Genomic DNA, 12253 nt, shown 5'->3' on the forward strand with positions numbered 1-12253 from the left:
CAGGCCAGGCTGAAGGACACCACCGCTCACTCTACAGACACCCCAGGTGTGGCCGGCTGGGGAGGGACCGTGGGAGGTTGGCTCCAGGTGTGTCTGGCCCATCTTGCCCAGTCCTGGCCACCTTCTAATTAATATCCTTTCAATGTGCACAAATCCATGCACCAGGGTGTGTGTGTGTGTGTGTGTGTGTGTGTGTGTATATATATATATATATAATTTATGATTGGTGATTTAATTGTTCAGGAAGGTTTCATCATTCCTAAAAAACTGCATGTACTCATAAGACCTGAAATTTGCAGCACTTAAAATGTATTCTTTTGTTTGTTTGTTAATCCTTACCTGAGGATATTTTTCCATTGATTTTTAGAGAGAGTGGAAGGGAGGGGAAGAGATGGAGAGAGAAACTTCAAAGTAAGAGAGACACACCGTGATTGGTTGCCTCTTGCATGTACCCTGACCAAGGCCAAGGATCGAGCCTCAGCCAAGGTCCATGCCCTTGACCAAACCTGAGGGCTGACACTCTATCCACTGAGCCAAGCCGGTTAGGGCAAATTTATTCTTTTTTAAGAAGGAAAGTAGGAAAAATAACTTATGTGAATGGAATGTCTCTTGTGTACTACATTCTTCTTAACTGTTATGTGATTTAATCTGGAAAAGTGTTTTATGATACAAGTCTTATTACTCTCACCAATTTACAGATGAGGAAATGGACGCAGAGAGTGTGTAAGTCATTTGCCCAAGGACAGTCACAGCCAGTAAGTGATGGATTCTTCCACTAAAAACCAGATATATCTAACTTGAAAGCCTGTGGGGGTTTTCTGTTGTTTATTCCAACACTCTGCATTGCACTTAAGACTGCGGTATCAGGAATCCTTTGTTGGAAAGGAAATATAAGCATTTGTTGACTTACTAACATGCAGTTTATAATTGAGAAGCACCCAGCAATTCCTGGACACCCACACATTCCTCAGGGGGCCCCACGGCCATTTCTATCAGCCTGTGAATGATGATGTCACTTAGTAAGGGCACAAGGCCTTGGCTAAAGCAGCATTTCTTTCTCTCCCCCTGGCTTGGTTTCCACTGATTCTAATACAGTTTGCTTCCAATAAGCAGCCTTTCTCCTAGTTGAGAACTATGAGATCGTTATAAATGGGGAAGGCATTGTTTTGAATGGATTGTAACAAACTGAAGAGAGGGTTGAGTATTATCCTAGAGAAGCCTCTTAAGGAAAGAAGGATTTTGCCTGAATTACCCATCAACTTCCTAACGTGTAAAGGCAGGAGACTGGTGTAAGAGCCACGGTCATCCTGAAGGAAAATGGTATAAGGAAGTGTCTTGGTCTTTTCATACCACAGACTTAAGCAACAGAAACTCACTTCTTCCAGTCTGGAGTCTGGGAAGTCCAAGCTCAAGGCGCCAGCATGGCTATGTCCTGGGGAGGATCCTCTTCCTGGCTCATAGCTGTCCCCTCCTTACCCTGTCCTCATGCAGAAAGGATGAGAGCGCTCTGTGGGGTCTCTGTGATGAGGCACTAGTCCAGGGGTGGGCAAAGTTTTTGACTCGAGGGCCACAATGGGTTCTTAAACTGGACCAGAGGGCCGGAACAAAAGCATGGATGGAGTGTTTGTGTGAACTAATATAAATTCAAAGTAAGCATCATTACATAAAAGGGTACGGTCTTTTTTTTCAATAGTTTTATTCATTTCAAACGGGCCGGATCCGGCCCATGGGCCGTAGTTTGCCCACGGCTGCACTAGTCCCATTCATGAGAGCTCCACCCCTGTGACTTCAGCACCTGGCAAAGGCAGCACCTCCTAATACCATCATCTTTAAGGGTGAATATTTCAACATACGAATTTGGGCGAGGGAGGCACAAACATTCAGACTGTAGCATAACGGACAGAAAAGTACCAGAGTGAGCTGAACATGTCAGACAAATGGTCCAGCTGACAGATGATATAAAAGCAAAGAGGGCTTCTTTGTTATAATGAACTGTACTTATGATAATGTGTAAGCAAGAGAACATTTATTAGCTATTGATGGCAAGTCAGCCGATGGCACATAAACGGTACTTAGAAGATGGACGTGAAGATGATTACTATTGTTATCGTCTGTGTCTAATCAGAATCTATGATGATGAGGTCGTTACTCGGAGAGCACAAGAGCAGGATGTGGCACTTCAGGAAGATCAGGAAAATGAGACATAAGCCGATTTGCATTTGCCACTTAGAGAAGCACATGGTCAAGAGGCTAGCCGAGAGCCTTGAAACTCAAACTGGAGTTTACACACCTGCGGTCAGCACCACCTGGGAGCTTGTCCAATGCAGAACCGCAGGCCCAGCCCAGACTTACTGCACCAGGCTCTTCATTTGAGGAAGCTTCTAGGGGGGATTTTGATGCACATTAAAATGTGAAATGAAAAGAACTGGTTTAGAGTGAATCTTTGCTCCCCCTCTCTCCTTCTCTCTCTCTTACTCCCTCTCTCCCTCTTGCCCTCTCTTTCTCATATCTCTCTCTCTCTCCCCTTCTGTCTAGGCAGGTCTTCTTGGGATATCTGTGAAGTCCACTGTGAACACTGTATACCAGATCACCGCAAGGGCTTGCTCTAATTATGAATTACAGGACAGGGGACTTTCTTTACACCTGGCTTTTTCCGCTATTAGCCTGAGTCTCACAAAACACATGATTGTAGTGTTAATCTTTTCCCTTAACACATTTTAAAATCCCCCTTATACTCTGTTTTCTCCCTCATTTCCTCTCTCTCTCTCTCTCTCTCTCTCTCTCTTCTCACTTTCTTTCCCAGTGGTGCTCTGGAGCTGGGCTGTAAGACTCAACAGCTGGCGAGACCACATGTGTGGTAGATGGAGGAGGCATGCCCCTGGCCACTTCGCTTTCCAGCTCTACATTCACGATGTCAGGCTGGTAGCTTGAAATTGCCCGGACAAGAATATTTACATAGTGGAAATAGCAAACAGCACACATCCAGGCTTCCCCCTCAGTCAGTTTACCAGCATAGCACGGCTTCTTCTTATCTTGTCTTCCTATTCTAGTTCTTTCTGTATTATTAATCCTCTCCCCCTCCTCTCTCCTACTTTTGCTTTATTTTCTCCTCTCTTTTTCTCTTCTGGGAAATTACCACAACCACCAACAAGACAGCAACAATAGCAAAATAAAAAAACAACAACCAACATTCTCCTAACCCAAACAACATTTAAAGCCACAGATCCCTAACAGCAAAAAAGCAGAAAGTTGACCTGCGGATAATGGCTGAATTAAGGAAAAGAAAAGCCATGAATTTTTAAATGAAATTAGACATAACCAAGTATCAGGCTTCTCTCACCAAACACTGGTCAAAGTGCTCAGAAATATTCTGTCATTCGTCTATTTCAGCTTTTGCTCTGTTAGGGCAACCTTGAAAGCCTGTGTTCTAAACAATGCTCATCACGTATTAGTTTGCGATGGGAGCAGACCCACGTAGCAGGCAGTGATATGAAAGTGCCCATTATGCTAATACTGCGATATTGCCAGTGGACAAATGTAGACACATGAAAATACATACACTAATTACCAGTAATAAAATGAGTAATGATACACACCCTACACGGGCAATCACATACAACAAAGTCTTAGCAACTGGAAAGTCATTCTAACATGCAATAAAGCAAGAAGTCCACTTCAATCTGGTATTTGCACAGGAGTGGCAAGAAGAAGTAGCAGCACCTTATTTTGGGCTAACATAAAATTCTGATTCATGTACATCAAGCTGTCGAACTTGTTTGACCTTTATTTTCCCTCTGGCATTAGCGTCTGTTCATGACCCTCGTTAGTCTCTTGAGTAGAACTGATTGACAGGTGTGGCAAATCCCACAGTGGCAGCTTTCTGCGGAGGATTGATGGCCGTGTAAGAACAGGCATTAACCTTAAACATGGCTTATTAACCTGATGCCTTGAGGCTGTGTGCTGAGGTGCCAGCACTTCCTTTGTTCTCAGTCACCTGGGCCCCTGGTCATTAGTGTTGTCAGTGGAGAACTGGGCCTACTAAGAAAGAACACTCCCCCCCTTGAAATGGAATTGCGATGACTGGCTTTGAGAAGGAAGGAGCCATAACAAATGATGCTCTTAGCAGTGTCTTGAGCAAAAGTATTTGAGGAAGTGGCCAAGATCCTTTGTTAAATAAAAGCTTAAAAACTGTGTGGGGGAAAAAAATTCAGAATTAGACATTTTAATGTGGGTTGGGATTGGGATTAAAGAATTGGGATTTACTCTCTAAGCACCTCTTCTGCTTTTGTAAAGTACCCGAACACAGTCTGTCCCTGCCAGGTAAATTGCTGTCATAGTAAGAGCTATGGCTTGTATCTGGACAGAGTTATTAAATGTCATATTTAGAAGCCACAAGGCATCTTGAAATGCCTCTTAAGAAGTTTAGATGGCTCTGAAATATAATTTTCAGCCACCTTGGATTCCTCTAAGGAGGAATATTTTATTTATAATTTATATGTTCAGTAATATATATCATATGTAATTGCAATAAATATATATTTATATAACTTTATATATTTCATTATATATAATATTTACCATGTTATAATACTAGTATATACTGTTACACAAGTACATAATGTATAACATCTGATGATTATATGTGCACAATGAATATATATTTTAAGTATAAACATTAAATATAATTGCAAATTTAGTATGTAACATATAATATAAATATTATAATATTACTAGTGGCCTGGTGCATGAATTGGTGCACATTGAAAGGAAATTAATTAGGAGAAATATTTTAATATCACTATTTGCCCTTTCTCTATAATAGAAGTGTCAACCAAATCATGATCAACAATGACAGATAAAAACACACGTGTGCGAATGGCACCAGCGAGAGCTTTATATGTATCATGCATGTGCGAGTCCACTTAGCCTTTTATATCTATAGAATAAACTTGCTATATTAGATCTGCTTTCTGATTTAGCTAAACTTTTTTCAGTGAAGCACCCCAACTTCTCTTTCAGATAATTGTCAGCAACACAGCAGTAAATATCAACGTGAAGCAAATTATTGTAGATCATGCAGTGAGAATAAAGGGTAAAATATTTAACTATAGCAGTGTTTGACTATATTCTGTGCAGTGAGAAAACCTGAAGTCATTTTGAAGGTCCAACATTTCTTACTTCTTTTCAGTCTGGTCAAGTTTCTAAGCTTACTAAATCTCTGTTTTCTGGCTAATGAAAAGAAAATAAGACTTCACTGAGTCTCCTATCTACTTACTCTAGGACTGCTGTGAGGATCAAATGAGAAAATGCTTCACAGACATTTGGTTACAGTGTAAAGTGTTTCCACCTGGCTATAAAGCAAGTCATGTTCCTGGGCTGAAGAAACTCCAAGAAGGTTAGTTGCTAGGGAGAGGAAGCCTGGTGTTGCTACATGATGTCATTACCTGGTGCCTACAGTGGTCATTTCCGGGCTGGGCTGGGCTCTGGGCTGCATTTTGCACCATGTGGTCTTGTCAGCATTGGCTGCAATTTGGTGGGATGTCACTCAGGGGTGGTGGTGGGGCCTGTGTCCCACTTGGGGGAAACCGAGTGTTGCTTTGTGGGTGCCAGGTCCATGGTGCCATTTATTGTTAAATGGCCTGTCGCTAGGGAGAGGAATCTGGGTGTTGCTACATGACGTCATTACCTGGTGCCCACAGTGACCATTTCCGAGCTGGGCTGGGCTGTGAGCCGCATTTTGTGCCACGTGGTCTTGGCAGCATTGGCTGCAATTCGGTGGAATGTCGCTCCGGGATGGTGGCAGGGCCTGTGTCCCATATGGGTGAAGCCAAGTGTTGCTTTGCAGGTGCCAGGTCTGCAGTGCTGTTTGTAAATGGCCAGTGCGTGTCACAGCAGCTCCTGCATTTAGTGTCTGCCCCTGGTGGTCAGTGTACATCATTATGACCTGTCGGATGGTCAGACACATAGCATATTAGCCTTTTATATATATAGATAATCACTCCAAAAGGAAAATAAAGATGGACTCAAATTAGCCAGTCCTTTCCTTTTCCTAATTGTCTGTGATGAGAATAAAGAAAGAGGGTATCTGAATTACCTATCTGAAAGAAGGTAGTGGGGATTCTACATTTACATAAAGAAATGCCTTTCAAATAGCTTTAGGAGAGCTCAAGTGAGCACAGCAGAGGGTGCCAGATGTATAATGCTGGCCCAAAGTGCTCCCAAGGGTCAGTTTTCTGGTGAAATTGTAGGAATGTGCATTTAAATTGGACATACTATTTAGCATGATGGACAGATATAGTCAGGGCCGGGAGATTATTCAAATGAGGAACCTAACAGCCAACCTCTGACAAAGCTGTCCTGGAAATTCCAATGGGAAAAATCACAGAATGAAGCACAGCCAACTCCACACTTACCATGTAGCACACTGTCCTCATTGGTTGTGACAGCAGCTGTCCGGCCATGACTAGGGATGACCAGGGTGATATTTTTTTTTCTCCAAATGAATACTGGACAATTCAGCTTATCATTAAAGACTATTTATTGTTCCTCAGCTGTTAGAGACAGACCTATGCTGTAGGCAGAATGTCATAGATACAATTTTTAAAATTTGAGATGGTTCCACTACGTGTTTGACTACAAAGTGTTCTTCAGACAAAGATGGCAGCTTAAATATTTTTTGAGCATGATCAAGATGGTAAGTGAGGCCTTCCTCCCCACAGATCAGCCCTGGGGGGACAATAGAAGCAATATAGATGCATGGACTAGAAGAAGAAAACAAAGAATAGTTGCCTGATAAAAATTGTGGGAGACCGAAGGCTTTCTGGTTGCAACAGCCTGAGGCGGAGGTGGCCTGACCAGCAGGTGGAGGAAGGGTTGGAGGAAAGCCTTTACCTGGGTTCTTGCTAGGTTGTCTCAGAGGCAGTACGGAATCCTTTCGTCTTCAGATACTGTCAGCAGCAGCCACGCCACTGGAATCAATGGAGGTGATGCTAAGAGCAGAGCATGGCCTTAATTGGGTGAAGACTGGATGAAAACAGATGGGAATTGACTAGTCACCTTTGGGTAATTTCTTGTTCACCTCTTCCCCCACCAAACTCTTAGGAGACTTCCTTATTCCAGTGCTTCTTGTTCCTAAGAATTTACATGTGCAACCAGAGCAGATGAGCTATTGAGTGGCAGCAAGTGCGAGGGGTTACTCTGCAGGACATGGGTTTACCCCGGCTCTTCCTCCTTCTTAAATTCAGACAGGGGTATGTAGACCAGAACCTAGATTTTGGATTTTCCCCCAATACACCTCATTAGATGGAGTAGCTAGTTAATGTTCCAAGGAAAACATGAGCTCACAGGCCAAAAAATCAGACCCTTGATCAAATAATCTCTACAACACACATGTACACATGCACACACACAGAGAGACAGAGAGAGAGAGAGAAAGAGAGAGAGAGAGAGAGAGAGAACCGAAGAGTTATTAGACCAGAAAGCTCAATAATTTAAAAGAAGTAAAATAAATAGAAAGAGGTAAGGAACGCTGTAAATAGAAAGAGGTAAGGAAAGCCATAACTAATGGTTACAAAAAAGAACAATGTGGAAACTTGGGGTATGAAAATTGTAAATTTGATGTAGAAACAAGATTGGCTGGTAGATTGCAATGCACGATGTGAGAGAAATAGAGGCGTCAAGGATGACCCCAAAGTTTTTGATCTGAGCAAAGTGGAAAAATGAGATAAATGACCAACATAATTAATATTGTGAGACCCCCGAAATGGGACCCTCACTCTGTCCCGCAGACTGACGGCGACCCCAATCAACCGCAGGAGATGTCACTTGATGCAAATAGCAAGAGGCTTTATTCCAGCGCGCTGGGGCTCAGCTCGTATCTCACGCAGGAGAAGAGGAGTTGAGCCCCGAGCAGAGAGTTTTCCAGATATTTATAGCAAAAATTACACGTTGGGGAGGGGTTGCATGCAGGAGGGAGTAAGGAGAACAAAGAAATTCCAAATGGCTTGATAGGGCGTGAAATTCACTCCTCACTCCTGCCTGGTGTTTTTACAACCTGCTTATCTCAATGGTTGGCTATCTCCAGGGACAGCCCCAAGGCCTGCGCTCCCCCTGTTCCTTTCTGTAGCGGGTGGAAGCCTGGGAAGTTTGTGTGGCTTGTAGCATTTTTTATTCTTTCAATATGTCCTGAACTTTGCTTGTCTTCTCCTTCAAATCACTCCTTAGCTTCCTTAATTTTAGTTAACAGCACCAGGATTCCCTGTAACTTTGAAACTTCAGAACCACCCTAAAGTCCTCCTTAACTTTTTTGCTCCTGACTTGCCTTCCTCTGAGCCTTGTTTCATGTTGTGTCATTCTCCACTCTGTGAATGGCATTCTCCACTCCGTGAATGGCATTCTCCACTCTATGAATGGCATTCTCCACTCTGTGAATGGCATTCTCTACTCTGTGAATATCGTGTCTGGTGCCACCTTTACATATTGGAGCCTTATCCATTCTTCAAGGTTTCTCAGATGCTACTGCCTTCTTTGTTCTTGTTAACTTCACTTCTCTCCTCTTTTCTTGTTATAGAATAGAAACAGAAATATACTTTGAACATTTATTTTCCCAAATAGGGCTTCAGTATTAGATGGATAACAGAATGGATAATTCATCAATATTTGCTGTGTTCAAGAACTACACAGCCCTGGGGAAAACATGGGACTCTCATTAAGCCCAGATTTCTGGAACAGTAGATTGTCACCAGCACCTATACACAATTGGCAGGTGTGTTTGAGGGAGGTGGTCAGGAGATGGGTGAAAGGAAGGACCTTGCTTTCCAGACTCTAAGAGGGGTGGCACCATATAGTTAAGACATCATGAACTTTGGTAGCAGGCAGAGATATATGTTTGTGACCTTGAGAGCATTATGATATCTCTCTGTGCTTCATTTTCATATCTGTAAACTGAGGGTATTAATACCTATTTGAGACTGTAATGAGAATTAAATAAGACAATGCATGTAAGAGTGTATTTCAGTGTCATAATCACAGTAGGTGCCTAGGATATATCAATTCTACCCCCTTCTTTGAGGCATAGGTCATCCCCCAGTAGTAAATTAAGTTCTCAGGAAAATGAATGAACTCCCCCATGCCTCTGGGGGGTGCTTTAGTGCTTGGCAACAATAATACATTTTTCTGAGGGCTTGAAGTGCTAGTGTTGTTTCCTGCTACCCTACCCAGGAATGATTTGGACCCCAGAGACAATCTACTTCTTTGAGTTGCAGTCTCCTTCATGTTTCCTTTATTGAGATTATGGTACCATATTTTCTGATTGAAACTAGTCATTCTTGTGGAAATTGCATGGCCTAAGGGTTTCTCCTTAAGAGAACTGAATTTTCCATGCAGTTGACATTGCCCTAGCAGCTACAGAATTTTGCAAGAACCATTTCCAGTTCTTTTGACATTCTAAGGATGCAAGATCAGCAGTTACTTCCTTTAATCAAAAGCCTACACCCTCATTGACCATGTACAGGTCACTGACTGTTGAATGATGGAATGAAATATACATGCAATCTGATTGAGTCATGATGGATATTCTCTGGGAAATGTTCATAAATTAAACCATCCATACACACCAGGGAACCTGTATATAATACATTCTCTCGGGGAGAAAGGAGACTGAAAATGATCCCTTTTTTTTTATTTCTCTTTACAAAGTGTATCTTTCTCTCTTGTAACACAGAGGCTGACAGCATTTAATGATGGATAAGTTATATTCATCATGCATTTAATTTTCAAATAAGAGAAGAGTGTATTGAAAATCATAAAATGATAATAGCATAATCATATATTAAACTGTTGTGTTATATTTTCCCATAGGAATTCAGAAGTTTTTATATAAAACTCTCCCCTTTTATCACTTTTGTCTATGTTGAAGTCTCGCTATAAAATGCAAATGAAAAATTTCAAGTATTTTATGAGGATTCTGTGACATGTTTAAGACTTCCCAGCATGGGTTATTTTCCAGTTTCAATATAGTACAATTTTTGAAGTACAATTTAAAACATTATTTGGTCAAATTACTTTACCCAGCCCACTTCTTTTCTTAGCTTCATTGACAGAGTAGCTATTACTTACACTTTAGTATTTGCAAAGACATTTTACAATTATAGTATTTTATTTTATCATTATTGTCAAGGCAGATATTTTCTCCGTTTATAGGTGAGGATTTATGGCATGATAATACTCAATAATTTGTTCAAGGTCACAGAAACAGGTCATCTCACTCCCTAACATTTTAATGAAACATCTCCTTTTTCTGAGTGGTTATTCCAAGGCATTGAAACAAAGATAAGTGCTCAACATCACAGAGTTCTCAAATGCTAAATTGAGAAGGGTTGGGGGGTGGGGGTGGGGGGGAGAAACCAATGTTGTTGCACAACATTTATGAACAGACCCATTCCATGAAGTATCCCCTGTAATCCCCATGATATTACCATGTTGCCTCAAATCATTTTGGGAGTATAGTAAGGTATAAACACATGCACAAATTAAAAAGAATAAAGAAAAATACAATTACCCCACAGAAGTCGGCATTATTATCTCTTTTGTTATTTTAACTTTATCTTAGATCAAGCATGTCAAACTCAAAGGCTAACATGGGCCAAATAAACAAGGTTTAAATTTATGTGGGCCGCAAAAAAAACAAAAGCTTCAATTTTCATAGAAACGTAGGTTTATTTCTTCTTTTTTAAAAATATATCTTTATTAATTTCAGAGAGGAAGGGAGAGGGAGAGAGAGATAGAGATAGAAACATCAATGATGAGAAGGAATCATCTATCAGCGCCTCCTGCACACCTTCAACTGGGGGTCGAGCCCACAACCTGGGCATGTGGCCTTGACCGGAATAGAACCTGGGACTCTTCAGTCGGCAGGCTGTGGCTCTATCCACTGAGCCAAATCGGCCAGGGCAAAATGTAGGTTTATTTCAATAGAGACATGCTGAATACAAAGGGCTGAAATAAATGAGTAATTATTAACATAAAATAATAGAACATTTTAATAAAAATTAATACTTTTTTGAACATTAACTTACCAATTACGTTGTAATTCACTATTAATAATTATTTATAATAAGATATTGTAAAACTTAAGTTATGAAATTTTTATTAAAATATTTCTTACATACTGGCCGAAACCGGTTTGGCTCAGTGGATGGAGTGTCGGCTTGCGGACTGAAGGGTCCCGGGTTCGATTCCGGTCGAGGGCATGTGCATGGGTTGCGGGCACATCCCCAGTGGGGAGTGTGCAGGAGGCAGCTGAATCGATGTTTCTCTCTCATCGATGTTTCTAACTATCTCTCTCCCTTCCTCTCTGTAAAAAATCAATAAAATATATTTAAAAAAATATTTCTTACATACCGTTATATAGGCTGGGCCGCAAAAATATTCGTTGTGGGCCACATGTGGCCCTCAGGCCGCGAGTTTGTCATGCTTGTTTTAGATGATGAAACCACACACAACTTGGTAAAGCCAAATAATTCTCCCAAAGTCCAGCATTTAGAAAGGATATTTCTAAATCCTAAGTTTATTCTATGTCAGACTGAATCCAAAAACCTGGGTTCTGCCCTTAGTCACTCCTGAACCAAGTTTTAATCTTCTTGTCCAAGAAGGTGTTTGGTGATAGAATAAAAATGAGATCTTCTTTATCACCATCTAAAGGTTTTCCATTTCAAATTCATATTTCTGCATCTACAGAATGGTAAAAAACAACAGCATAGAACCCAAAACCATTCTACAATGTAAATAGTCTCTAAATTCAACAAGTACAAAGCCTCATTCAAATATGAATTCCCAATTCACACATTTATGTAAACAGTCTTGTGCTTAATGATGTAGAAATTCATTTAAAGTGTTGCTTGGGAGAACCAAGATGGCGGCATAGGTTAACGCCGGAGTTTGCTGCCTTGAACAACCATTTCAAAAGTGAAACTAAAAGACGGAAGGGACATCATCCAGAACCACAGGAACGCTGGCTGAGTGGAAGTCCTACAACTAGGAGGAAAGAGTAACGCATACGGACACTCAGAGGAGGCGCAGTGCTGAAGTCAAATTCTGAGGTGCGGAGTGCGCGGAGCGGGCTGGCGCGGAGGGCGCGGTTGTTGTTTTTCAATCGGGAGGGAGCTTCAGACTCTGAGCTCCAGAGCCGGGCGAGTCTCTAGGGACCCAGACTCAAACGGGAGAAGCGGGACTGTCTGGGCTCGGGCGGAACTCG

The sequence above is a fragment of the Myotis davidii genome, unplaced genomic scaffold (assembly GCF_000327345.1).
Source record: "Myotis davidii unplaced genomic scaffold, ASM32734v1 scaffold765, whole genome shotgun sequence".
NCBI lineage: Eukaryota > Metazoa > Chordata > Mammalia > Chiroptera > Vespertilionidae > Myotis > Myotis davidii.